The 27,477-nt window shown below is 42.4% G+C and overlaps 1 protein-coding gene across 4 annotated transcripts in view; it reads left to right on the forward strand.

The window, feature by feature from the left end:
• The window catches only part of erbb4b (erb-b2 receptor tyrosine kinase 4b), a 361,102-nt gene that overhangs the window by 131,792 nt on the left and 201,833 nt on the right, over positions 1-27,477 (forward strand). Inside the window, exon 1 of one of the 4 annotated variants that reach the window (XM_074659617.1) lies at positions 3,809-3,985. The exons of the other annotated variants lie outside the window; for them this stretch is intronic. The gene's annotated coding sequence lies outside the window, so the exon portion shown is untranslated. Of the gene's footprint in view, positions 1-3,808; positions 3,986-27,477 lie in introns of those variants that run through there. 4 annotated transcript variants of the gene reach the window in all.

Below are 27,477 nucleotides of genomic sequence, written 5' to 3' on the forward strand. Positions count from 1 at the left end.
TTAATGGTATCATTGTTTTGTTTTGCAACTTCTTTTTTGTGACCTACGTATAGCAGAAGCTGTTGTGCATGTTGTGTTTGTGTTGTGATTGCACACTGCCACGTACCAGCGACCAAGGATTGAGAAATCTGTAAATAAGGTTAAAATGAGGGAAAGATCATTAGACCAGGGGTGCCCAAACTTTTTCCCTTGGAGGGCCAAAACTGGAACTCAATGGTGGGCCATGGACCAAAGTAAATGCCTATTCTAATGTATCGTTGAAATGCTCGAAATGCCTTGAAAAGTTCCCTTAATTGAATATTATTTTAGATTTAGTTAACCCCTTAAAACCCACCTGCTGAATACAATTGGGCTCATTTCAAGTCATATCCAATATATGTATTTCTAAGACTGTTTAGTATGCAGAAATATTCAAATACACATTTTTTATGGAAAAAAAATGCATGTTTTTGCCCAAAGCTGCATGTGATTATCATAAAGTGGGCATGTCTGTAAAGGGGAGACTCGTGGGTAGCCATAGCCTAATTAAAAAAAAAAAGATCTGCTAACATTTGTCGGGCCAGATCGAACTCTGGCCCGTGGGCCCCACTTTGGGCAGCCCTACCTTAGACAATAAAATCTAGCATTGTATTATATTATATAATAGTATTCTAAGTTTTTTTTTAAAATCAAATCAAGATTTATTGTCACATATACAGTCATACACGGTACAACGCATACCCTAATTGGAATTCATACTGTTATGGGTGGCTTTACTGTCTCGCCATGAATTCCAGGTACTGCAAGGCTGCTGACTGTTAATGGTAATGGTCTCTTTGACATAACATCTACCGTAAAAACTGTGCTGATAAGATCATAAACTTCTCGCAGAGATAGTAGAGCTGGCCGCCCATTAATGTGTAGAAATGAGGCGAAGCCAGCGAGCTACATGTAGTCCAAGAAATCACCTCGAGTCTTTCGCTATACACTCACATGGCACACTCCTCTCGCTGCAACGTATATCCAACGCATCATATTCATCATGGCAGTCTACTTAAGTCATCAGTGTTCAGCTCACTCTTTCTGCCTGGCTGCTGCCACGCCGCTCGCATGGAAGCAATGCAGCACTTGATGCTATTGCTGCTGCTGTTCTTTTACATTTCAAAAGCCCCACCTCCACCCCAGCATCCACCAGGAGGCTCTGACTCCACGCCCCCCTAGAGAGGAAGTTATTATCGCTGCTCCCCCTGCTGTGCTGAGCTTGGCGTTTCATGTCGAGAGCAAGGAGGTCAAAGCCTAGATGGCAAACAACAACGCTGTACATTTTCTACTTTCACATAATCATCCATGCTTTGTGGGCTGGCTGACTGAAGTGTAATGGTGCAAGGCACCGAATCTCAAACTGATCCCAGTGAGCAGGCCAGTGCCTTGTTTGTGTTCGGTGGATGTGTGTGAGCATTTTGTTCCCAGTGCATTTTACTGTGTAATGTCACTTCCTAATTCATTTAAGCACAGTTCATGTAGTATGTATTCATGTATTTTCAGTCTAGACCACTCCTTTCTGTGCACCCCATAAACCCAGAGAGGAGGTGAGAGTGTGATGCTCTTATGCTGCCGTCTTGTACAGTACCATTTATGGTTCAGTTGCGTTGCACAGCTGGAGCGTAGGCTCTTGCTCTTGCACCCAAAGCTTTCTGTCAGTAAATGGTCTGCCATTACAGTACAGTGTTAATGTAGAGTGAGCAGGGGGCCTCTCAGAGGGGTGTGAGGGCAGAGCTACTCACTTCCTGTCAGTCTTCATGGATGAGGTCCTCCTATTCCAAGGAAGTGGAAGAGAAACTTACTTTACTCATCTTTTGTAGCTGTCCTATAAATGTTTGTGCATTGCATTTTATATTTTTTTAGATGCTCTATACGATATCCAAAAACAATAATATAGCATCAAACAGCTATTTGCTATGTAAAGATATAGATGCGTAATGTCTACCTGAGCAGAGAATGAAGTCGCTCTCCCTCTGTGTGTGTCTATTTAAGCGTCTCTGCGCTTTGTTTACATTGCGGGCTGGCCGCGTTTGCTTTTAGTCACCCTCCGGTTCCCCCCCCCAGGTTAACACTGTTAACTCTGTCAGCACTTTTACCTTTGTTTTTTACTGTTAGCGCTGTTATCACCGTTAGTGACGAGCCGCCAGCTCAGTTGTCGCCATGTTGCGAGCCGTGTGGAGGCAACAGATATGCCCCCAATCTCGCATTTTGCACCTTTAAGACTCGTCAGGTTTTTAAAAGCTGCTTCTCTCGACTCATTTGCTTAAGGTTTCAGCCTCACTTTGCTAATCCTGACAGACAGTTCTGGAACAGCATTTAGACTATGCAAATGGTCAAATGCAACGCAAAACCACCATCAAGTCAGTGAAGCATGCCAGGATATATTATCAGTGAATACATTAATTTGTATTTTGAAATGTAGGCCTCAGATCTTGTGGTGTAAAAGATCCTCAGTTGGCAGGTAGTTTTGTTTGTCCGTGCATCTTGTGCAGGCTGCTTACAACACTGGCATCTTTTATATGACAACTCCGATACTGAGCGACTCATTATTGTTTGATGTAAGTGTGAGTAGTCAGGGAACATGTTTTCATTGTGTGAGCTCACAACAACATATGCATTCACTGGCATTGATGATGAGATACACAAATGTGACATTCCATCAGATGACGTGTGTTAAAACTATTACCCAATGCACGCATATGCCGAGCTGATATTATCAGCTGATTTTAGCTTACGTCACAGATATGCTGATATCTGCATTGACTGCATGTCGGCCGATAAGTAACAAGAATTTGCAGTGCAGAAATTATAAAAATGATGACTGATATGTTAGTTAAAAACAATGTCATATCATTGGACCCCAGATTCAAGTTAAGTTCATCAAAAATGTTGATGTTAAAAACAAATATTGGCTGATGTGTCATTATTATTCTATAATCAATATTTGCCTCAAAAATCCAGTACTGGACCGGCTCGTGTGTGTCTGCGTCTGCGTGTGTGTGTGTGTGAGATCCAGGTAAATAGACAGACAGATAGAGATAATGGGAGAGAGACAGAGCCCCGAGGGAACAGTTGGGATTGAATAGGCGGAAGTATTTGTCTTAAACAATCTTCCCTTTACAGGTTTACTCAAGCCACGCTTGCCGTAATGTGTTTTTGACTCCCATTGACTCTGAATTGCATTTCATTCAGCACTCCGCAGTACGCTTCCCGCTCTCTCTCTTTTTATTGCATCTCATCAGCTGTAGGGAAACAGCCCAGCTGCCGCTGTGATGCCACTCACAGCCAATGCACCCTGACAGGTTCCAATTAAGTTGGAAAATGTAACGTATGAATATTAAAAAGTACTCTGACACAAACATCATCCCCTTCTTTTGTTGCATTATGCAGCGTGTAGTCGGGGGTCTCCGCTGGTCCGCCATTTCCATAAAGTTTATTTCTCCACTACCTCCCACTCTTCTGACGCTTTCTCTCTGGTGCTCCCTCTCTCCCCTAAGGCTGTTTGTTAACAGTTGTAAATATGCCTGCCATGCACACATAAATGCTCATTTAAGACCCAAGATGTGGTTTTGTCCATCAGCGCATCTCCATTTGGCTTCCCGAACTTGTTCCAATAAACATTCGTGGGTAGGAGAGAAGAATGACACAGGAGAGTGTAAATAAATGCAAACCTGTACGATATCTCATTTCTATGTGTATTGAATGATATCAGTTTTGGATGAATAGCTAGAAATTGGCATTTTGTGAGACAGCAAAAAGCCTCACAATTTTTTTTTTTTTTATTGCCTATGTGTGTGTGTGTGTGTGTGTCTATTTGTCTGAGGCTGAACTGGCAACCCCCGAATTCTGCCAGCTCTGTGGTAGTTACATCAACGCACAGCTCAGTAGTGCAGCTTCATTCTGACAGACTTCCGTCGCCCCTGTGCTGAATGAGAGCATTCCTCTACGCTGCCAGTTCCCGCAAGTATGTGTATGTGTGTGTGTCCCACTGTTGGAGCCATGAGGCAGAGCCAGGGGCCCGTCGCTGGGCTATAGACCATGTGTGACCTCATCTCAACCTGGCAACCCACTTCGCCTCAGATGGCGATAAGAAGGATTGCCAATCTTACTGTCTGTCTGCCTACGCTGGAAGTGCATTTGTCCCTTTAACTCAGTCCTCTGCATCTTAAACTCCTTTTTAGACGTGATTATGATGGCCCCAGTCACGGACAGCAAAGGAAGATAGAGGGAAGAGAGAAGATGTGAGGAGAGTAGAGATTGCATGTAATGAAGGTCAGGGAGACGCTGAAATGGCTCAGATGTGAATTGACTATAAAAAGTGTAAGAAAAGTTCTTAAATGTTTTCATATTTCGCATATGTTTACCAGGAAAAGTTTCTGTTTTCTTTTGAAGTCCCGCAGACTCAGTATCAGTATTAAGATTTTGCAGATGACCACTTCATCTAACTGCAGTCTAGTGCATCCTGTATCCCTGCACATTTATGAATGTCCATTGACAACTTGGCAAAGCTGCACTTGGAAGTCTTCACGGGTGTGAATTGGGTGTAGACAGCACTAGATAATCCGTTGCTTTGTTGGCCAGCATCACAAATACAGCAGTATCTCTGTTTCCATGCTTCATGTTTATGCCACATTCTGCTGCACCTTTTACTGTATTTTTTTTTTTTATAGTAGAATAGAGATGGACTGTAAATCATATAGACACCAATACATCAGTTTCTCCGCCAGATCATTTTTAACCGTGGTGAGAGGAAGTTGGATCAGGGTGTTTTCTAAGATGTCAATCACGCAGATTTCTGGCATTTATGTTTGCCTCATCACCATTGTCAGACGCCTGGCAATGATGATGTTGTCTCTGTCGCTATTGTTTTGACACCTCACTCCTGCACAGAATTTCCTCGCCTGTGTTTGCCCAAACGAATGCACATATGTAACTATACGTTCAGATTTTGCTGCTGGTCGACTTTAACCAATCAGGACGCGTTAACCCGTCACATCAATCATCCAAATCTGAGTGCTTTTGCATATCATCTGCACATCTAACATTAGTTAACTCAGAATAACCTGATCATAGTTTGTTTGTCCAACATGGTTGTATTATTATGTGCAGTATATTTCTTGGACAGGCTTTAGTCAAAGGACAGCTGACGCTACAGGCTACTGTGAACATTATCAAACTTTAACACTACTTAAAAATACAAATACAGCTCCGTACATCACTTATTCAGGAATTCCCTTTTCACCAAAACGGTATGCTGTGGCTACATGAGTCAACTGTGCCTCGCAGAGAAATACACAACCACTACAGACAACGCAAAATACTATGAAATCTACTATGAAATGTCATTGTGCAACAGTTGTATGTAGTCTGCATATCTAGTGAATTTCACATCATTGCATCAAGAACACACGTGTCTTTCTCCCTCACCCTCACCACGCACATTTTTACCTGATTATCAGGGACGTTTCTAGAACACAAGATGCAAAACTTTCACGACATGGTTAAGGTTAGGCATTGACCTTTAGGTAAGGATAGGTTGTCCGGCAGTGAGTCTCGCGACAGTTTTTGCACATTTTCCCATCTTTAGGGTTACCTTCTAGACACGACCAATAATTAGAAGCTTTTTAGTTGAGGAAATGGTGGTCGTTTTAGCTGTTGTGTGGTAGCATGAATAGTAATCTATTATAAAGCCATTGCAGCCCTGAAGTGTTATTAAGGATGGCAGTATTAACAGGTAAACATGTACATGGAGAGATTTGGAAGTTGTTAAGATGGCAGGAAAGATTCCTCACCAGGTTGGCTGAACCACTTTCAAGCTGTAATATACAACGTTGTATTCAGGTATAACATTTATTGTTAGGCCTGTAGTCCTCCCCCTCAGGTGCTCAAGGTTCTGCCCTGCATTTATCACCTATTTTGATGAGCTCTTTACTGTTGAAAGGCATCTACTCAATCCAGCCTGAGGCTGAGCTAACCAGCATCTGTAGTGACTCCGCAGATGATGAAGGAGCAGCCCATGAAGTCAGCCTGCAGACAGATGAACAAATTTTGTCCAACCTTACATGTATTGCTATGTCCTGTCCCTGTGGACAGTTCGTTATTGGCCACAAAAGCCAGTATTTCCTGTACACTTATTGCCTCATGCTTTTGGATCCAACACACTCATCATATAGCCTCGAAATTCCCAGAGATAAATCAACAAAAACTTGCAATATACCTGCACAAACATAGACACATATACACTGCACACATACATGGACACATCCCACAAAGAATGTATCTCTGGCTGTCTCACACTAAAGATCACACCAACAGTACATCTGCTCACACACATACACACATGCTCGCTTTCTGACTTACATTTAAACACACAATGCAACAGAAAGTAAAATGGGGTGAGTTGTTATTCGTCTGCTTGTCCTGTCTATAGGAGTGGACTCTTTCTTTAGGCAACATCTCATTGTTGTGCTTGCCTGGGGCTAAAAATGCTAATGCTGGAGTTGGGGATCACTTCACAAAACAGTGTGTGAAATGGCTTTGCAGTAAAAACAAATTCAGTAAATAATGCTGGAAAAAGCTTTTGCAATTTTTAGAATTATCCATTTGCCAGTTCATTTGTGGACAAAATGTGTTACTTGTACTACTATTAATGATAAACTTAAAGTAACTACGAGTAACTTTAATTTTATGTCGATTTAGGCAGGCCCTGTGGACGAAAGCGAAAGCGGTAGTGTTTCCAATCCCAAGAGTCCTTTTAGATAACCACTCATTTTACGACAGCAGGGTCTGACAGTCAGCCCCACGCAGTCCTGGTTCTGGGTCTCCCCCGCCTCCCTTCCGTCCAGCAGGCCCAGCAATACGGCCTGGGCCTCCAGCAGCGTGATGTCAGTGTTGGCTCCCAGCGGGGACCGACGGAGCAGTGAGGCGAAGCTCTGCTCCTGGTCGGAGGAGGAGCCGCTGCTGCCAGGCGACAGCCAATTAGACTGTTGTCAGGCTATTAAATAGGCGTTATCAGTCGCTATAAGCCCCATAGATGTGGGTCAGTAGGGCCCTAATACACCTCTATGTAGGTTTTATCATATATTCACATGGTAGATCACCAAAAGAAAGTAAAAAAGACACGACAGCGACTGTAGTAATTATGGAACAGAAGCGGAAGTCAGGCGCTGTAGTATCAACATAAGGGGTGGACGTCGATTATGATAGATGGGACACAAATCAAAGGGTTTTAATCCAGGAGACCGGAGTTCGCATTCCGTGTGAAAGCAACGATGTGTAGTTGTCTTTGTAATTATTTTAACCCAAAACACAATATTTTTACCTACACGTAACTGTAGTTTTAAGTTGTAGTTTTGTTGGCTAAAACTAAAGAAGTCTTTTTTTGTTTGTGTTCAAAAGGTGACGTTTCATTCAGTTTTGCAACATGTTAGAACGTGTTGCTTTTAAGTTTCACTTTCACTTTTACAATGCAGTAGGCGTAGTAGGCCCCTAATTACCCACATCTATGGTGCTTATGGCGACGAGCCCGGAGCTCTCCACCTCCCGCCGGAGCTCCGACTGCAGGTCAAAGACGGCAGTGAAGCTGGATCTGGGCCTGTCCGTGGTGGGCCGGTCAGTACTGGAGGCCCCTCTGGCATCTGAGCTGAAAGAGTTTCTGGTGAACCTGCATGATTTTGTCTGATCTTGCGTGGAATGCGATCCGCAGGCACCGATGACAAGCATTAAGAATAACTATATAGAAATCCAATCTTCTCGTTGATGGTCTCGTTGACTTTTGTAGGTCATATGGAGGCATCAGTTTTAAACTGAGACTGTTTCATAACAAGTTAAAAGTTCCTCACAGTAACTTTAATTCATAAAGATGATTACAACATGACAAAAATGATTTTGAATATAGATCTATTCACAATACTTGACACTCCTGTGTGGATTTAGACTTATGACCAGGTGAATGCAATCTTGCAGTATTTTCAAGCTCATTTGGCCCAATTGAGAGATGATGTTTTCTGTTGCGTTGTGTTTTTTATTGAGCTCAGCAGAATGAGGAAAGTTGCTCTTTTTTCCCCCCATTTTTTTATAAATCAACTAGCCTTGACTTTTTCCCTGACCACCATCCGCAGTTTCTCTCACAGTGATAGCGGATGAAGTAAAAATACAGTGACTGGGGCTCCAGCAGGGTCAAGGCTGACAGCCTGGCCGCTAGTTTGAGAACCAGACACAGCGCCTGAAGCCAGAACCTTGACTCAGTACATCTCTACAGTATACATGCATGGATGTGATGGCTGGTCTGACTGGACCAGTGAAAGCTGTGAGATAGAGGGAGTCTTTGCAGAGGGCAAATCGAAAAATAGCAGTTTATCATCTTCAAAAGCATTCCACACGGATATGGAGGAGAGGAGAGCAGAGGGAGGAGAATTATATGTTGGCAACACATCCTCCCCTCCTGGCTAAAAGAAAAGTAGATTGGAGTGTGAATATGTGTGTGAGTGCGTGTACAGGGGGGCGTGCGCTGTCCGTCAGTGAGAAATCGAACAACCAAAGATAGATGTGTTTTTCAAGTAACTTAAACGCACCACTCTGAAATGAAATCGCCACCATTCTGCGATACTTGTACAAATACCTCTTTTACGGCTACCTCGAAACTCGCCTTAAATCTCCTTGTGTGTGTTCTCCCTGTTGACATTCAGCAACATAAAGGCACATTCAGCCACAACATTTCCCAAAGCGAGCGTTGAGTAAAGACCATTGAATGTCAGAACAATGGGGACAGTTTTGTCACCTCGAGGCCCAGAAATTGACGAGGGAAATGTTTCGTTGTGGTACCAAACCAGTCGGGGGAAGGATGAATGTGACTGTTACACGGAGCATTGTTTGTGCCCCTATCTCCATTACCATAGGCAGTTCATTATTTGTTGGTGGCACCCTGCTGTTCAGCATTGCCTTCCCTTGATAGATTTATAATTCCTTAGCAACATTCAGTAGACAAATTACAGGTTTGGGGTGCACTCTGTCGACATTTCTCTCCGTTATTCACTTTTTCTCTTTTTCTATCGCTCTTTGATTCTCACTCAGTCTCAGTTTCTTGCACTTTATTGCTCTTTGTCTTTGTGCCTGCTGGTCAATATTTCTCTCATTGTATCGCTATATTTCCATTGCCGCGCTTCTCTCTCTCACTCGCTCTCTAAACCCTATCAAAGGAGGGCCGGCAGAGTCCATCACCGGAATGAGAAAGCAGTATCTTGACACACAGGGGTTGTTATTTTGGCCAGGAGTGCTTCAATAGTAATATGTGGTCTGCTCTCTAATGTTAGCCTCGACCAAAGGTGGACATCAGCAACAGCCCCATTAATCTTTGGACACACACACACAGACAACCATGTACTGTATACACACTGACATCAGCCCGTGTGTGTGTCCTCAAATACACACATGAATGCACAAAAAACATCCGCGGCCTCCCCCTGCTTTTCCTGTATCACTTCCTACAGCCAGTTGACCTTAGCATTGGGAAAACAGGTTTAGTAATGGGATCAGTGGCCACTGGCAGGCCCTTTCACCCACAATCTCATCATTCCTGCTTACAGTAAGTGGATGAGAGATGGACTGAGAAGAAGAGCAATGGTCGATGGGGAAATGCACTCATTTAAGGCTCCTGGTGGGCTGCTGAAGTGCTGGCGTGTTACTCCAGGCGGTCTATGAATCAGTGGCAAAATGCAGCTCTTAAAAATAAACAGAGAACCACATGACACAAGCGCTCTCTCTCTCTCTCTTTTTCTCTCCCTCTCTCTCTCGCTCTCTCTCTCTCTCTCTCTCTATATATATATATATATATATATATATATATATATATATATATATATGGTTTCATTTCAGTTCAATGAGAGTATTTACTGCATTTTGTTGTCATTTACTGTCACGCTAGTTTGTCTCCTCTCTCCTCTTTCTCTCTTCTCTGAGCTTGCACACACTCAAAGCAAATTTTTGTAGTGGCCAAACGCTGGAATTACAACTTACGTGTCCTTCACGTGATGCCATTGGGCCCAAAAAGACCTTTTGCCTATAGACTTACATTGGGAAAGAGGCGTCTGTAACTCGGCGGATAATTTTTTTTGAGGTAAATCAACTCCTCAATGCCAACACTTGAATAGCCCTTATTTAAACCATTTTGTCCTAAAAGTTGTAAAATGCACTAATAGCTGAATCCAGAGTTATGTTCCTTCCTCCGCTGAGAGACGGCACTCGGCAGTCCACTAACTTGTTGCTCTCACTACCAATATCAGCTGCTCTGTTGGGTTACAATGTTGGGCTAAATAAACATGCACGCAGGCTGAAATTCAACCGCAGTGTTGTTCTGTCAGGAGATGCAGTGACTTAAACCAAGTAAGAGTGGAAGAGTTATGAGAAAGGAGAAGTAACTCACTAAAACTAACTAAAGTACGCTAGACTCAGGATCCCTAAAGCTGGGAAGATTACTCTACATGAGCTTGTCCACTGTCACTCAGAGTTTTTAGTCATGACAGTCAGAAAGGAGTGCGTATTGAACAACCGAGTAAAAACAGAAGACAGCACACTTGATGGCGGGAAATAGTCGCGCCACTACAGTCGGCCGCTATGCCTTTGTCATTACTGTAAGGATTGTAATTCCCCTTTAAATGGTTGAGGAGTGTAAAAAGGGAAATGGTGTGAGATATTTAGGTGGGAGGAGGAGAACAGGGTCGGTCTACTCTGCGAGAGCTCAGGGGCTTTATACACACTCATCTCAAGAAACACAGTACCTCACTGTTTGAACACTGTGAGCAGACCAGCGCTCATTTTCATGTTGGCTTTAGACTGTGCTTAAAAATACATCAGTCAGAGAGATGAAGGAGACACTAGAAAAGAAGAACCAAACGGGGATTCATTGACAGATTTGCCCTTTACTCCCAGCTGTTACACAAGTCCTCTAAAGAGCTCAGTCATAATGGAAGCATAGCATGCATTTTTATTGATATATTTTCCAACACCAACGCTATGCAGGCTTCTCTGCGCTCCTCAAACGGCCCGCTTCCTACCACATGTTAGTTTCCATTGTATTAAAGTAGGCATGTTTTAGAAAGTAAAAAAAAGAAGAGATCCCTGTGGTGGGTTGAAATCCCATTTGCAAAGTGAGCTGTGGTACATGGGATCAAGCGTTGCTGCCAGACAAAGAAAAACTGAAAGCGGGGCAGGAACAGTGAGGTTACAGACACATCTAATTAGATGGAGAGAGGGGCAGTGATAGAAGAGCGAGAGAGTCGGAGAAGAAGAAACATGAGAGACGACGCCGGAGGGGGAGCTGACTCACTCTCATCACCGCATTCTCCATTTTATCTTTTAACTCCTTGGGACATTTTTGGGGGATTTCTGTAAACATGTTCCAAGATTGTTGAGCGAATAAAGTCAAAAATAAATTAGGGAAAGGTTTTTTTTTTTTGTTTAAGGCAGACGGTGGCTTAACAGGCAGCGCTCCCACCCTCCAAGCCTCTTTCCACATGCAGTGTTGCTTCTTCTGGCTCCAGACGGCTACTTTTGGTAGTTAAAAGAACCAAAGCAAGCTTTCAAGTGATTATGAGATAAATCTCTCCCAAAGATGACAGAGACTTTGATTTTAGAATAAAGTACAAGGACAAAAGCCCTTTTATGTACCTTTTTGATCTGATTAAACCAAACTTGATGAGGCAGTCTGGCGTGCTGCTGTAACACACCGACCCAGGTCAGTTTGACCACATAACTTTACTGGGACTTATTGTTTGAGAAGCAACCTGCAGAAAGTCAGCTTCAGTCCCTGCAACAAGCCATAAAAAGTTAAGTGTGCTGTCAGAGATCAACTTCTGAAGGCAGCACTCACCTAAAACCTGTGTTTTTTGAGTATCCATCAACTCCTGTAGGCTTGGACAGCGGCTTGGGACAAGAACGACAACTTTTCAGAGCCACCTTTCACGCCTGTCTGATAATCAAAACACATTTGGGTGGAATATTCCTTCGAGGCCGCAAATGTAACTTCTACTGTGAACAGGCTCAGCAGACAGGGACAGTCAACATGCCGACAGATACAAGTAATTCAATGAGGCAGTCACTCGCTGCTCTCTGGAAGTCTGTTCAGTTTTGTTGGCCTCACAAGTGCCCTTTGCCTACTATGGCATGAGTCACATGAACAGTGGTGAAAAGTTAGCCCCGAGGTAGCGAGCCACTTTCTCAAATCCAGTACAGGCAGGGAAATGTCACGGCGAGATACATTAGCGCACAAGACAGAAAGGGGAAGAAGAAGTTTACTGTGTTTCTGTATCATCCTCAGTCACACTGACAGCGCTAACAAGACCTCCCGAGACTTTGTAACACGATTTAGCACAAAGTCCCTACTGTTTTAAAACTTGCAAAAAGCAACGCATCATGTACCGGACTACACAGACTGATGATGGAAGTGGGTGGGAGTCAGGTCTCTTTTTATTGCTCACACTCTCTGCCCATCCTGGGTGTCGGCATATGACTACTTCTTTTGAGAAGCCGACTGTAGAGCGCTGGTTGCTGCAGGGCATTGTGGTTGTTGCAGTATCCCCATCCTGAGTTTCAGCTTGCAGAGCAGGTCCTCTGCAGAGTGTGTAATGGAGCCGAAAACAGAAGAGAAACAAATGTGAGCCAGAAACACATCAGCTCCTGACCCACATCAGGGATATGCATCCTCAGCGGTGTGTTCATCAAGTACAGAATTTGTTATCCAGAGAGAAACAATCGATCGAAACAGTATGGATGTTTTGCAGTTTAGTGAAAACAAGAAGTGACACACTCCTCTGCTCTCCATCCCATACTCCTCTGGGTTACAGAGATGTAACAAATGTGAAGTATTTTTACATTTTTATTTTTATCCGAGGGACAAATTAATTATTATTCTGTGCCATTTGGCATTTTGTTATAAGAAAAGTTTGAAGAGCAAACATTGGAGATGAATCATAAGAGGAAAGTAGAGATGCATTTTCTTCCATCCTGCATTATCCTCCTAGCATGCCTGCTTATTATTTCATCTCTTAAGTGTTAATATCAACCCTTTTCTCACTCCCAACGAGTCAAATACAGACGCTTGGTCAGTAGCCCTCTGCGTCTGATACCAGCGCACCAAGGCACCCTTTACCGTCTGTATGAGCGGCACCGGGCTTTCAACTTACTTCAGTGTAAACCCATCCGTGTCATTATTAGACGTCAGAGCAACTGACCTAGTATAAAGAGTGACAAAGTCTACTTAGGGAGGGATGGGTGGACTTTCACCCAGGAGACCGCTGTCCGTGTCCCATGTGAAACCAAGTCGACGGTGACTTATTTTACCCTAGTTTTTTTTATGTAACTTACGTACTTAACTAACTTTATATACATAAGTTGCGTAACAAGCATACTTATTTGACTTATTTCAACCCAAACCATGATCTTTTCCCTAAGCCTAACCTAGTAAACCTAAAAACTAAGTAAACATACATTGGAAGTTTATTTTGAAAAGACCCTGTATGCATGTAACGAGTGGAAACTGGCACTGACTCCAACACGTCCAAAACTGATGTTAGGGGGTACCTAGTGCGTCAAAGTTTTAAGCGTAGGGCCACTAGGAAGGTATCGCAATACACTGCCGTTAAAAACAGTATGATACCCCACTTTATTAGTACCAGTACTTAAAGAATGACAGTGTTTTAATACGAGCCGTGAGTTGCGTTGATGTGCGACAGTGGGGCCCTGTGTGTGTGCAGAGCTCTGCTTTAGAGGATGCCACATTAGGATTGGGATCCCACAGGAGCAGGCAGTTATAACTTTGCTGCTAGTGGGAGCAAGCGGTCAAAGAATAAACTGTAGCGATAACCAGAAGGATGGAGTCAACAAATGAAGTTCAAAAGAAGATTAAAGCAGGGTGTGAACCCCTCACCGGCTGCAGATTCCCACTCTGAGCTCTGTATCAGCACAACTCCCTTAAGGAAAATAACAGCGCGGTTGCTCTACAGTTACTCTGGTATCTTCCTGATTTCACCAGCTTTTCCCACATCAACTTCTTACGGAACTTCATCTGAATTTAGTATCATTTTGTGGGCCGCAGTACCACTCTCCACCTACACACTTCTCTGATACTTCTGAGAGATCTTAAGAAGGTTGGTAGTGGCTGTAAAACAGAGCCTCTCTAAGTTAAATGGCAGGTTTTACAATAAATGGAAATTGCAGGTAGCTAAAGCTTCACAGTGAATGTGGTCATTGATGGTAAGGTGTACTGCTCACATAGTCAAGCATGTTGCAGAGCAGCTTCATCACGTTTCTGGGCTTTTCCATTGAGTATCATCATCAAATAGAATATGATTGTCAGAGTCAGCTGCCATCTTCCAGCCTTTAGTGCCGGGCTCAAAGCTAGCTTGTGAAGGCTAGGGAAGCCTTTTTGTTTGTGGCAAAAACAGAAGGAAGTGCCAAGTAAACAAGGCGTTTGAAATGAATGTTAGCTTGCAAAATATTGCTCCTGAGCCGTCTCAGCGGAGTCCGGGGCAATCTGTAAATAAGGAGACCAAAGGGGAGAAATGTCTAATCGTCCTTGAAAAGGATGTGCCACAGTTTTTTAATATCTTCTGCCCCGATGCCCAGAGGTATTGCAGCAGGGTGGGAGGAGCGGGGAGGTGTGTGTGGCAGGGGTGCTGTCGGTGCCGGGTGATGGGGCATTACTCTCGCGCCATTGACTTCATTACAGTCCCTCTCACATATCCATCCCTCACCCTCTCTAAATGCCCTTGCCAGGCTCTAATTCACTTAATTCCTTGATTATCAATTCTGACGGCATTCGGGCAGAAAGGTCAATACTTTTTGCGGCGTGTACCTGAACTTTACAACACTGACTCAGAAATGAAGGAGCTGCCGTCATCAAAGCAGCGCCCGAAAGGATGTAAACATGATGTATTGCAATCGTACACTACCAGTTGGTTTCATTAAATTTTCATTGTTCACACACTCACAGGCGTATTGTAAGAGAACACACAGAAATGTATGCATCAGCACACACAAGGACAGGGAGAAAAAGAGCACGAGCACACCACAAACTCCGTCACACACTTGCTGCAAACACCCATTTCTCTCTCTCTCCCTTTCCTCTTTGCCCGTCTCTTTGATGAGATCGAGGTTGCCATGCCGTGACTGTACGCGGCAGACGCACGAACAAGTGTTTCCCCCCGAGGAGATGCGATCTAAATGGGAAAGCAACATGACAGCTTTGCTCTGAACGGCCACATAATCAAACACCACACCCACAGTTACACGCCACCACTTCTGCTCAGGAGGCTTTCTGCTCTCCGCTTCACGCATGTAAAATATACAGTACAATCTCCCGCCTTTGGAAATCCTGCGTCTGTGTAGAATGTCCTTTCGTCCTCGACAAGATCATTTGATTTCCCCCTTTTTCAAAGTTTTATTTTTACTTTTATCTTCTGTTTAGTTGTCTGCACTATTGTCCTAGTGTTTTCCTTGACTTCTTGTGAGTTTTAATTCTAGGTCAAATCGGCTGATGCTACAACTGTAGAGCACCCATATACTGACATTTATGTTAAATGCATTCAAACAGCCCCGATGGAGCTGACCTTGGATGGATAAAGAGAATGGAGCTGACAGGAGAGCTAGCAACGGACTTGGTGAAGTTAGCGGAAGTATACACGTGTGACTATGTCTGGTTTTCAAAATAAGGTGTTAATAAAGGGAAGTGTATATACAAAATACATATATGGAAATACGATTGATTGGATTGTATTCACCAGAAGTAGAAAACATTACATACCCCTTATAAGTTAAAAACAAAATACCACTAATTTGTGTCGGAAATGTATTTATTCTTTGATTTTTGGGTTGCTGGACCAATAATAATAAGGGCTACAGTCTATATGACTTCAGGACACTCTAACATTTTTACTGTATTAATTTAGGTATTTTTCTAGAAGTCCCTAGAAGTGTATGATTCAACTTTTTCCCATAGTCTAGTGTTAAACAAGTTAACAAAAATCACAATAAATCCTAATATAGAATCGCAATACTTAAAAATCGCAATACACCCAAGTACACTCAAGTATTGTGATAGTATCAAATCGGGAGACAGGTGATTCGTCACAGTCCTAAAAAATGTTTCCAGTCTTTAATAAATTTGGATAGAAAAAGTATCGATTACGCATACTGGGCATTTTGAGCTTTGGATAAAGCAGTGGCATTTAAAGGCGAGCGTTTCACATAATCTGGTTCACATCCCTGAGTCTTGCACTCCGCTGACTGCTCTGGTGCTCATGACCACAGCTGCTTTATTGAAGCACAACCTCACAGTCTGCTGGGCTTTTTTCCACTCCTGCTAGGTCTGGTATTGCGGTGTCGCGGGCATCAATCTCTTCTACACATCTGAGCTCATCTTTATGTGGGATGTTGAGGTGTATGTGAGTTTTTATAGACTTTTCCCTTCCAATTGAAGTCCACAAATACAGGTGTCAGAGGCACTTATTTTCCGCATAAAGTATGAATGTACGCACTGCCCTCATATTTGCAAATGTAAGGGCCTTGTGTGCTTTAGTGTGCAACATGTCAAAGATGTGCCCTCGTTGCAGTGAGGCATCCTGGTTGTTTTTTCCCTTTGTTTTTAATGTTTATTGCTATATTTCATGGAGCACATCCATTACTTTACAGATAATTAGAATGTGCAGTTATAGCCAATTAAAATGTTTCGTAAAGTGGGCTAAATGGTCACAGAGTCACAATCTGGGCCAGTTTGGCGTGCCACAGCACTTAGATAAAACGGATTTCTTAGCTGTGTCTTGCTGCATCGTCTGTGTTAGAGAGGGAATATATCATAAATCTGCAAGCTGCTGTCTAGAACGCAAAAGGATTTAACTCGCTCCGTGTTCAGAAAAGCTGTCACTTCGGGTGAGCGCATACAGTACTTGAGCATCTTGTTTAGTTTTGTGTACATAATATGCGTGTGGGCGTTGAGCGTGCGAGTGGGTGAGGCAGACATAAAACAGACAAATGTGCATGTGTGTGTGTGAGAGAGAGAGCACGATAGAGAGAGCCAGACTGTGTGACAGGTGCATGGTGTGTTTTTTATGAGACAGGAGTGTATGTGTGTGTTTGCTTGTGCATATGTATGATTGACTTAGATATGTACAGAGTAAGGGCTGACAGTCTTAGCTGACAGTCGGAGCTGATAATCCCACGCTGCCACACACACACACACACACACGTACACAATGTTGTGCAAGAATATTAGAGTGGGATCTGTTACACTACATGCAAAGCACTACCCAGCCTCTGACAGCTTGGCTGGGCCGACTTGGCTGATTCATCTGAGCAGTTTGGCTTCACTTCTTCCTCTTGTTTCTTCTCTCCCCCTTTTTCTTCATCAATCTCATTTAATCAACCTGAGAAGGATTCTGCCCACCTGGTCCCCTTTTTTCTAGCAAGTGAAAAACCGAGTCCGAACAATAGTTGAAACGAGCCGGGGTTTATCAGTTTTGGGTTTATATCAAGTGTTATGGAAGAATTACAAGATTCAAAATATCACTTTGTTGTTACTTGTCACTTCATGTCACTCAAAATGGGCAAGTGCATCCTTTGCTAGTGTAAATAGAACAAGACTCTGGGCCCTGTCTTCGGTACAACAAGTGCACAACGCAGTGCAACTGTCATCGCTAGTTTCAGACCGACGCAGATGTCATTTTCACGGCCAGCGGCCACATTGTTTAGGTAGCAAATGCACTGTACTTCCGCCCGTCTACATAGGTGGGTTCACAACAGGCCTACACTCTGCTTGCTATACACACAGGGACACCCAGCAGCGTGTAGGTTATTGATGCATTTGCTCATATGCAGTCAAATGGAGTTATTGATAGGACAGAGGATTGGGAGACGGCAGAGGTAGAAGGTCCACCGGCCAAGGACCAAATACCTGTCCCTTCCCTCCCTTCACAATATGCCACGGCAACATTAATTCAGTCACTGGACAGCGACAAATAGTAAACAGAGTTGCCCTCCTAATCAGTAAACAGAATATGAAACACATAAGACAATTCTAGGGCTGTACCAAATAGTTGGAAGCTTTGAAGCTTTGTTCATAACGTTGACATTTGAATGTTGTGCGGCTTTTTTTACGTCTATTCATTCATATTTCAAACATATTCTGTTAAAAGCCGATATTTCTGCACAGTTGCAGATACAGATCAGGCTACACTAATATTATTAGTATTATGCTATTTGTAAAATTAGATTCCACCGCTGGCCGCGTAGGATTGTTTCTGACTTGTGTGATCCAAACATTTCAAATAACTCCACAGCGCTGTCCAAAAGAAAGATCTGCTTCAATCCATATTTGTTGCCGTTTAGCCTTTCAAAAACAACACTATCGACGCAGAAAACGGCTCGCTTCTCCAATTTGTGCAACATCTAAATAGCAATGTGCCTTTAAAGGGAATGGGAAATGACACTCCAATACAACCCCTTTGCCCCTTGCGCCTTACTTTGCGCCCAGAGTATGCACCATTTAACTAGCAAAAGTGGAGATGAACACGCCCTAAATGCACTTAAGCCATGCACGTTTGACAATGCATGCTACTGTTTCCTAATTAGAAAATACACAAAGTACAGCTGAGGCTAATATTTCAGTCTGGACCAAAGCGTCATCATTGCCAGCCCTTGAGCCCTGCTGCTAGTGTAGCTAAAAAAAGCAGTCCATATTCTCGTCACCATTTATTTCTTCTAGGATAATGGGAATGCTCTTACCTTCACTGAGCAAAACCACAAGTTCAGAGACGCTTTTTGATAGTTCAAACTAAAATCTTGCTTTATGCCATTCCCCATCAGCTTCCAAAGCTGCATGCAGCACTTAAACTTGACAGATGACGTGCTGTTCTGATGCACACTCATGCATTCGCTGTATGTATTCATGTGGTTTTGGAGAGAAGGCTGTGTGCTTGTATCAGACTAACTGCCCAGGTGCTATGTGCCAGGCACTTCATTAGCCTAACTCTGCAGATGGACGCCGATGGAAACAGGCTTTTTGAGCTTCATTCTTTGTGACTTGTTGTTCATTAAAATCAAATTATGTGTCAGGAAGCATATCTTGTACGTGCTGTAGTGCAGTCATTGCTCAACAAGCTCTTTGTCTTGCATCAGTGCGTGTCTGTGTTTGTCTTACACAGTCTGCCAGGCCAGTTCTGCTCATTCTGCTCATTCTGTGCACCTGACGGCTACATTTGTGACAAAAGTTTTCACAAAGACGCCCGCCGCAGAACAACTGATTCTTTGACGGGCGTTTAGGTTTGTATGATTGTGCTTTAGTTGACATTGACAGACCCTTTTACTTCACTTATTATCAATTCATGTTGATAACATAGTGGAGCATAAGAAATCTTTATTACACTCACCTATACGACTAAAATCCTGATTACTTGTGGTCCAGTAGGTGTCCTTCTCTGTCTTTCTGGCTTACTGTTTGTCTTTATGTTTGTGTTTAACCTCCCCTATGTCTTCTTCTCAGTCACACTTTTAGCATTTAGGACAATACATTGACACAGACTGACTTATAAAGAACGTTGCAAATCCTAAATGACCAAAACTATACAGAGATTGTGCCTTTTAGAATAGCAAAACCAACAATCATGTAAGTGAGCTGGAAATAAAACAGGAAGGAAATAGATAGAAGGCAACTTAACAAAGTTGCAAAGTTAAGTAAAATATAATATATAATATATAAAATAACAATTAAGATGTGGTGTGTGTACATACACATGGTTATATGGAAATACCTCAGGGTTAATGAAGGACTTTTCAGTCATTTTCTTCACTTTCTGTGCTGACAGCCAGACTGCAGTTAATCATCCAATCCATTTACAGCGAGGGGGTCATTGGTCATAAACTCTTGCAGGTAACCTGTGTGTGTGTGTGTGTGTGCATTTAAGGAGAGGAGGCAATGAGCTGGCATACAGTCAAGAGACAAGTCATAGCCTTGTCCAAAACACCTGCTGCTGCAGTTGTACACACTTATGCAAACACACGCTCGCACAGTTCTTCTAATCAATCACTTCGGTGTTTTAACATCAACTGTTCCAGCTACAGTAAAAAAAAATACAGCACATTAATGTAATTGCCTTTGATTCCAGCTACATCTCCGCCATTATTGAATTAGCCAGCACTGGCTAGTTAGAATCAATACCAATGTTATCACAGCGGCCCCAGGTGAGCAAGACATAAAGAGAGAATCAGGTGTGACATCTCCTCCATCATCAATAGAGTTGCCTCCTCTCCTTTTCTCGCCATCGACCACATATTGACTGCTGATGAGGGAGAGAATTGATCCCCCCCCCCCTTGCGCTCACTCTCACTGAGAGTTGATTTAACATGGGCAGGGAGCAAAGAGGCAATCAAAGGAAATGGGTGATAGACAGAGGATGGGAAAACAAAGAGAGGGAGAGGTGCAGGGGAATTAAGCGATCCAAAGGGAAGTAAAGTGGTCTCTAATTGGAGGCATGTGGGGGCTCTGAGGTAATCAAGGAGGAGGAAAACCGACTGCACTTCTGATAAAACTATTAGTAGCTTCCGAAACCAGTCTGGGGATCAGTGCAGGAGACGCAGACACTGGAACTGTGGACTGATTCAGTAATGTCCATTACCACCTTGCTTCACAGTGGTGTATATATGTTCACACTGGAAAGCTTTTGCACATCAATACCTTTACGCCTCATTTCCACATAGGTCTGTGTACGTATGCGAGTTGACCCAAAGTTCATTCATTCCTATGGGAACCTCCATGATCTCCGATGTGTTTGCGAAACCCCTCCTTCCACTTTTTTTCAGAAAAAAATTATAAATGTGACTTGTCTAGACTGGACGGAGAAAAACAGAAAACACAAAATTAACTTATCTCCCAAAACTGTGTGGAAACGAGGCACTAGACCTGTCAATGGAAAGAAAGGCAAAGAAGTAGCACACTTTTGCAGATTGTGTCACATCGGAAAGTTTCTCCAACAAAGCCAGAGCAGCATAAAATACATGTCAATGTCCCTAATGTAAATAAAACAGAAATAACATGCATGAAAGTGTAAATCTGGCCCCAGGCTGTTTTCAAACTCCCCCCTAAATAACGAAGGTCATGTTACCTTCATGGGGTTATTAGAAAAATCTGAATTGCATATATTGCACTAATCATACATACAGTATGAATTTTCTATGTGAAGGCCGTGTGATTTTTCAAGTGAAATGGTGAGGAAGGTCTGTGTGTGGCACAAACTGTTCCGGCTCCTGGCACTACCGGCGCTATCTCCACCTTGCACACAACAACAGTCATATAGTCGGAGCATATCGACAACTGAGAGGTAAAACAATCTGTGAGATCCATAGCCGCGTGTGATGAACGACGCAAAGCATTTCAAAATCAATCAGGATTTTAAACGTGTTCTAGGGTGCCACCAGCTTTATTGAGAGTCCATTTCTACTATAGATGACATTTTTATTTTCTCTGCTTTCCTTGCACCTTAATATTCATGTCATGTCCTCAGAAAAAGCCCTAACAGGGAATCATTGGGTCTTGTCAGCCAGCAGGAAAGTTAGACCATCAAAGATAATTGCATGCTAATGTTCAATAAGCCTTGTAAGTCGCTGCAGATAAGTGTGGCTGCCAAACAGGCTTGCCAGGGGAAAGCACATCTAATCCCTTGGCTGTGGCCGGGGAAAATTAATACTAAGCTCCTTTGGCCAGCCACTTCCAGTGTGGTGGTAGAAACAATTACACAACGGCCCACCAGAGCACAATAAATGAATAACTGAGCAGCTGCCCAGATGTACACATTCTAACAAAGATGCATCTACCCGCACAAACAATTAAAGATTGCACGGAAGGAGTTGAAGTGGGCTGTTTGTTCGAGTTCACTGGACGATGGAGTTTATGTAGAGAGACCCTGTTCATCATTCTCACCCCCTCCACTCTGCTGTGTCCTCTGTTTACATGGTGGCCTGTTCCTATATTATAGCTAATTAAAATGTGCCACCAAATTGACCAGGCATAAAAAAACATAATATGTTTGAAAACTAGATAAATAGGCTTATATGCTCTTTTAGAGGGATTCTTTAATTATGATAATTGATGATTGTTCATTTGTTTACTGGATTTTGGACATTTATTTCAGTTTATTAATATAAAAATGTCAATCTGTATCATTTTGATCAGGGTACTTTATTTAAAGCCGGACACCTCAGTCGCCACTTCTTTTTTTTTTTTTAAGGATGCTGGGAATAAGGTGGGCTTGAAGAAAGCATCTGTGATCTTTGAAGGCTGTCCAGTCACATTTTAAAATAAGGTTCGTCATGAAGTGCCTCCAAGAAAACACTACGTGTTGTGATATCAACAGGAAATTATAAAGCAAGAGGTAATAATGGTAGCAAATCAAACAAGTAAACACTAAGACAAACAGAGATTGTCTGTCTGTTGTCAAAGCAGGAAATAAATCAGGGAATAAAAAAAAAAAAGACAGCGTCTTAAGAATGATGTTGTTTTGACATTTCAGAACTGGGTGCAGCTGGTTTTAATCTTATCACTACATTATAAATAATGGCAAAGACAAAAGAACACATTTAATTGCATGTAAGAAACAATGAAATAAAAGCAAATAATTCAAACTCACTTCCCTCCGTTGAACCTCTCGTCTCATTCACTATTTGCTTGCTGTCTGAATATGCGACTTCATTATTTACCGTAAAGCTTTGATTAAAAGCCGAACCCCCGTTAGACGCTGAGTCACTGTTACTCGCTTTCAACAAGACGGCGGGTAACTTTTGTCGTTAGATCGGTTAGATTCTCCACAATTCAGTCGTTCAGTTAATTTTACAGAAAACGTGAGCACCAAAGTAAAATTATTTCAGATTTACTGGCATGTAAAACAAGAGAGACAAATATAAAAAGTGGCGATTTTACCTTTGAAGCGGTCATAAAGTCCAAATATGCGTCCATTCCTTGATTATTTATATTCCTTTAGTTCGGAAGGGTCCACCGATCAAAAGATTCAAAACGTTTTTTCATAATAATGAATCCAAGTTGTGAATTTTGTCATGTGAAGTCCATTGCTGCTCACTGTCTGCTAACTTCGTTCGTCAAACGAAGACCACACTTTAACTAACTTGAACAATATTTTTCTCTTCTTCCTTCACCGTGTTGTTGGGTATGCTTGTTTTCGTTACCTCGCTGGCTAAAAAATAAAAGTGTCTCCACCTTTTTCTTTTTAGTTTTCACCCCTTTGCAGTATGCCAAATAGGTTCGTCGCTGATGGGCAGGTGGGTTTTCAGAGGATAAAGAGAGGTGTTGTGTCGGTATGCCGAGTGCCATAAATCCTTGGGTGCCGTAAAAAACAAGCGTTGTTAACTGTCTTAGAGCTAACTTTAATACAAGTAATATTCATACTGGTTTAAATAAATAATTTGATGATATTTTCCATCTTTTGAGTTTGTGTGAAAAGAATTAAAAGGCCAGTCCCATAAAAACGCCCGACCCAAATATAGGCCGGTTAAGTTCAGTGATTGAAGCAAATAAAATCCTGGGCTATTAATTGCAGTTATACGGTGTGTTATGTGACTTGATGTTCTTTGACCTCTGATAGAGGGTGATGAAAGTTAGTGATTTCTTACTTGTGTGAGGTGAGCTAAAAGTCCAGTCACTGCCTCCGAAGAGAAACCCTCTCACCTCTCTGTTCAGCTCCCAGGGAGTTTCTAGTGTTTCACTGGGAAACACTACTCTTATGTCATCTGTAATATTCAATATCTTAGTATGGGAAAAAAAAAACTGAATATAAAGATAGCGTGCAAGTTAGTATAGGGACAACATGACTTTCATTCTTTTGCAGTGTAAGCCATCTTTTCCCCTCTGTCTGCAGTCTCTCTCTATCCTCTCCTAGTTGTAATACGGTGCCTACAAACACACTTACAAATACATACTATACTACAACATACATGTAAACACACACCCGACAACTGCACAATCCATTTAGCCTGACCACTGCAGCTCTCTGCCACTTGGTAATTTATTGCTGAGGCTGATATTGTATTACAAGATGTATTTGCTCTCTCCTCTAATAAGAACATAGATTACAAGCAACACTGAATTTACTATCTGCATCCCAGCTGATTGCTTGGCCTGCCGGTGTGTTAGCTTATATCTTTTTAAGCGTCAGCGCCTGGCTATTTACATTCATCCGCTAAGCCTTAAAACAAATTATAATCGATCTGGGGCGTGATGAAAAGGGTGGTCCCGCTGCAAATTAAAAAGGAATGCAAGGTGACAAGGACAGCAGAATCACAAGCGGCTCCTCTCGGAGTTTGTGGTGCAATAAAAAAAGCAGAATAACCTGTATGTCTGCACACATAACACCAACTTTTCAGTTCAAATCTGTGTTGCATGTCTTTCTCCTGTTTTATGTAACTCTGTGAGCTATCAATGGGGGCAAAAAGTATTTCAAAAAGTGTGGAAAACAACATTCAAACAACACTGTTAAAGGGGACATAGCGTGAAAAACTTCTTCAGTGCTTGTGCAAATACATTTGGGTATATGGTGTGTCTCCTAACCCACAAACTGTGAAATAAGACAACCCAGTCAGTTGTTTGTGGGCTGCCTAGATCAGAAAACATGTGATTCAGCAAGCCAATCAGATTTGGCTCCCCTTACTATGTCACATGCCGGCTCATTAGAATATAACGACCACAGCTTGAGAACTACCTTTACAAAGGTGCACCATATTTTTCAGAGCAGACTGGGCTTTTTTGGGAGGAGGGGCTTAAAGAGACAGGCGCTAAAACGGAGCGTTTCTGACAGAGGGTGAATACAGGTATATTCAGACAGACAGTATGAGAAAAATTAAGTGTTTTTTGAACATTAACGCATGTAAACATGTTCTAGTAGAACCTCAAAATAGAAGTATAAACCTGTAAATGAATATGGTATGTCCCCTTTAAATATAACCCATAGGGCTGCAACAAAATTATTAGAATTGATTAGTCAAACAATGCTGCATCTAAAGCTTGAAACTGTATCTGTCACTTTTTAAATGTTGTAACTCGAGGGGAAAGTCAGTTTTAACTCTCATGTTTGTATGAATTATCAAAACTGTTTGTTATGGTAGCATTACTGCAGCCATAATTATAATTTGTTGAAAATACAGAAATTTCAGTTATGAAGATAATTTAGTAAATGTGTGTAATTGTTGCCATGGATTTTCTCGTTCTGCATGGTGGAGTGCAAGAGCACATCAACTACTGATCGATACTTTAATTTTGGTCTTTTCCCTCTGCATTTTGTGACTGAGCATTTTCACTAACTACAATTTTAATTAGGGTGGTTGTACTGTGGAAGATCATTTGCGGAGGCTACACTGCTGTATTGCTGAATGTTTAGTCTAAAGACTTTTCATTCTCTATCTAGTTTTTGATGCTAAGACCAAAGTACAGCTACTTGAAAGCATTAAAGAGGATCTACTTTTGCCTTTTCCCTTTTCTTTTGTGTGCTCTATGGTTTTTTGTTTGTTTAAAAAGTCTGCAAAATTACAAAGCCCGAAGTCCATGCCAAAGAGAGTTACTCTCCCCTACTCTGCCAGCGCCTTGCTTGAAGTCCTGCCTTTTCTTCTGTTACGTGGTGATGTCACCAAGTAAAACATTTTGCATAAAGCCGCCTTCACATGATAAGATATTTGCTCTTCACTCACCGCGAGGTAGAGCGCAGAGACTTGCAGAGGCAGCAGGTAAAATATCTCCCCAAAAAGATCAAGGAACGCCATTCACTGTTTCTAGGCAACAACAGCAGTTGCAGCTATTCTCATTGGTTGTGCTTTGAAAGGTCAGCGGCAACTGAGGTCAAAGTTGAAATAATTAGAACTTTGAGCGCAATAAATTTGAATTTCGAGTGAAGGGTAGCGCTTCTGCCTAATCCTGTGGCACCGCTCTTCCCTTAGGAAAACAGTGGCAAAGCCTGAGCAGAGCGATTTTACCGCTGATCATGTGTAGACGGCTTAATACCTGCCTAGCGCCAAAGCTAGTTAGAGCGGAGCTGGAGCGGAGTCCGAAGAGTTTGGTTCGGTTGAAAAATCACAAAAGAGTGGGCCAGCTGACCATTCAGAGCAGACTGGACTTATTCTTTAGATTAAAAATATAAACAACAGCATGCACATTCAAGTTTAATTCACATGTAGAAGCCCTACTCTTTAAAATGATCTGTTTAGGATTAGTGGGCCTTTAACAAGTTGGATTTCTGTGTTGTCACAGGCTTTGCCCTCAGGCGATGCCTCCAGGTAGCTGGATTTACTGAAATGCATCTCACAAAGAAGTTCAAACAAATAGTGCCTTAACTGAGTAATGAGAGGTAGTTTGGCGTACTACACTGGTCAATGTATATTCCAAATTCCCTTCCCAAAAGAAATCAATTAGAATCCCATCGTAAACCCCTTTGTAAATCTCATTATAGACTGTTTTGACATCAGAGGTACCTCGGGTAGGACCGATGAGGAACAGTAATGCACCCCGACAATGAAATGCCTCCAGCAGTGTCTTCTTGTCATCTTGATGCCTCACACATAAACATTGAACCTGTCTGCTCGTCACTGTGTTCCAGCGGTTTAATGGAATAAATTATCTTACCGCGCTGACAGCTTCAGACATGTCTGTCGTATGTAACATGCAGACTCCTGAATGACAAATAGTGTCCCTATCTGACAGGCTGAGAAAACAGAGATACCAGAGATGCTTGCCTGTTGAATGAGATTCTAGATGTAAAATTAGCATAATGAATTTGTGTTGCACCGTTAGCCAGATTCTCTTTTTCTTTTTCTTCTTTATGAGGGAAACTCTTTGTTCATCAAGGGCTCCCTCTGCAATTATTTGACATTGACGAAAATGACAGAAAAGAAATAAAAAACTTAATAGAAAGTTCAGATAATTTCAACAGAACGTTTAAATCGATAAAGACCTTCGTCTTTTGTTAGGTGGAGAAAATTAAGCATTTAAAGATGTGGGGATGTTATGCCTTCTTGTGATTCGCTGTTTCATGCGGCTTTGTGCATTCGAAGAGGACCTGCCAACGTACTTTCCTCACTGCATCATACAGAATAAACACTTCAAACTATTGTTAATGGCAACGCGGTCTCGCTCGTGAAATACTGCCGATTGGGCAGTGGCCCTCGGCATCGAAAACCAACGTACGGAGGCACTTTTATCAACAGTATGTGACAAACCGGGCTTTTAACTAACTCCAACGTAAACCCACCTGTGGCGTTATTCGACGGTCGGAGCAAGTGACGTAGTATTAATGGCCACTAAGGCAGGAGGGGTGGTGGATGGGTTAAACTAACACAAGACTTTCAACCAGGAGACCAGTGTTCGTGTCCCGTGTGAAACTAAAAGTAATGTTGACTTATTTTGTCTCGTCAGTTGCATTG

The sequence above is a fragment of the Sebastes fasciatus genome, chromosome 14 (assembly GCF_043250625.1).
Source record: "Sebastes fasciatus isolate fSebFas1 chromosome 14, fSebFas1.pri, whole genome shotgun sequence".
Classification (NCBI taxonomy): Eukaryota; Metazoa; Chordata; class Actinopteri; order Perciformes; family Sebastidae; genus Sebastes; species Sebastes fasciatus.